Source organism: Siphateles boraxobius, unplaced genomic scaffold (assembly GCF_051911475.1).
Source record: "Siphateles boraxobius isolate OS27281-9 unplaced genomic scaffold, OSU_SipBor_1 355, whole genome shotgun sequence".
NCBI classification, from domain to species: Eukaryota; Metazoa; Chordata; class Actinopteri; order Cypriniformes; family Leuciscidae; genus Siphateles; species Siphateles boraxobius.
The window spans coordinates 1-2,500 of record NW_027508981.1 but is presented as its reverse complement, the minus strand read 5'-3'; positions in this window follow the sequence as shown (position 1 = coordinate 2,500).

The window sequence follows — 2,500 nt, the reverse complement described above, 5'->3', positions numbered from 1 at the left end:
TGTAGGTTTAAGTATAAAAACCATTACGTCTATGGATATCCCCATTTAGATAGCTAAGTATACATGTGTGTGTGTGTGTGTGTGTGTGTGTGTTCTCTGGTCTTTGGTTAACCCATCTCAGCCGACCGGTGCCTCTCCTTCATTCTTCCGAGGGTCACATGACCTGCTGTAACGGCAGCGATTCGCTCTGGACATCGATGAGAACTTTAGACTGTAAATAGTGTGTGAATCTGCCAAGAGTCGGAACCGTTCTCGAGCGCAGAGAGAAACTCAAACTGTGACTGATGTTTTGGCCCGGACACAATCTGCAGGACGCTTCTTACATTCTCTACACTGATTTTGGTAGTTAATCTGCTGAAGCTTGTGCACTGGGTTTAAACGTGAGCAGATGTGTCAATCATGGCTCAGAGTTTTGCACGGTGTGACTCGTTCCCTGTTCAAACTGGTCTGAAAGTGCTCAAATCTCGTTTAAAACCAGTTCAGTCTTCCTCCTTCAAAGTCTCATTCAGTGTTACTTGCAGTTATTAGTGAATATGTTTAAAAGGAATTTTTTCAGTGCTTATGTTTATCACAAACAAACGTGATTAATGCTGCAAATGTTTATCCGTGTCTGTCTCTGTTTGCGCTGTTTTCTGCCAAAAATCTCTGAAAAACTCTGAAAGCAGAAACAAACTCCCTAAATGCTGTAGAAAGAGCCCATTGTGTCCTGATAGTGAAATATGGGGAGCGTCTGAAACGCTCCGACTGAGCTTTCCTGGACCTTCTCAATGGTTTTCCCATTCCTGGGTTTTCAGATCCGAGTGACACGTTCACCAGACGGCCGGCTCAGGAAGACATTACTTCTCATATTCTGATGTTCTTAATGTACTTTTTCATGATCGTTTTCCTGTGGAAGCCCATTTCCGCCACATAAGGAAAGAAAAAATATGCTCTGGTAAAAATTATGACTTAAAAAGTTGAAATTATTACATAAGTCATAATTATGAGATGAAAAGCGAAATTCGGACTTATAATAATAATAATAATGAGATAAAAAGATTATGAGATACTAAGTCATAATTATGAGATCTCTAGAAGTCGAAATGATGGCATACTAAGTCAAATTATGAATTAAGTCATAATTATGAGATAAAAAGTCAAAACTTGTGTCAATTTTATCTCATAATTGTATCTCATAATTTTGACTGTTTTGATGTCATATTTGACTTTTTAATCTTGTAGATTCGATTTAATGTCATCATTTTTACATGTCATAATTTCGATTGACATATAATTTCAATTTAAGTCTTAATTTTGATTGCTATAATTTTACATTTTAAAATCATAACATCAATTTTTATGTAACAATTTTGACGTTTTTAAATCATAATCCCGTAGATTGGATTTAATGTCATAATTTTTATTCGTCATAATTTTGATTGTCATAATTTGACTTTTTAAGTCATAATTTCAATTAAGTGTCATAATTTTGACTTTTCGAATAATAATTTTGATTGCCATAATTTTAGATTTTAAAATCATAATTTAGATTTTGTATGTAATATAATTGTAACTTTTTTATTCATAATTTCGATTGTCAAAATTTTGACTTTTTAAGTCATAATTTCTATTTAGTATGTTATAATTTGACTTTTATGTCATAATTTTGAATTTGTCATAATTTTCACTCACGGTCACATCGCATTGGTTTCATTATCTTGTTCTGTTTAGTTTCTAGCGCTGCGCCGTATCTTTCTTTTCCTGCGTTCTGCTTTGTTGCCATGGTTTCTGATGAGTTGCACACCTGTTCCCTGTTTCTTTGATTATTGTCTTCTGTGTATTTAAGTCCTCAGATATCCTCAGATCGTATATTGATTATTTTAATGGTTGTTTCTGCAAACGAGTTTACGGGCTTCACGTGGTCATGACAGGAATCAAATTATTATACATAACAGGATTAGTCAGTGATTTGATCAGACAGGCCTCGTGTTAGAGTCTCATGCCTGTGTTTGTTGTGTTACTGGTGTTAGTCTTTATACGGTTTCAAAGCAGCTTCACAGTAATAAACAACGTCATCAAAGAAAGATGAGTCAAGCAGCTTTAAAAGACGTTGTCTTCCTCTCATCCTGTAGTGTCAGTGTGTTTCTGTATCAGTGTATCGATCCTCAACTAAACTCACATTCCTTCGGCTTTACTGAACTTTCCGGATCTAGAGTCTCGACCTTTAACCTCTTGCTTTTCTTTGTTTCCTAGACTTCTCCGCAATGTCTTTCCATATGATCTCTCTCTCTCTCTCTCTCCTCTCTCTCTCTCTCTCTCTCTTCTCTCTATCTCTCTCTCTCTCTCTCTCTCTCTCTCTCTCTCTCTCTCTCTCTCCTCTCTCTCTCTCTCTCTCTCTCTCTCTCTCTCTCTCTCTCTCTCTCTCTCTCTCTCTCTCTCTCTCTCTCTCTCCTTCTCCTCTCTCGCTCTCTCTCTCTCCTCTCTCGCTTTCTCTCTCTCTCTCTCCTCTCTCTCTCTCTCT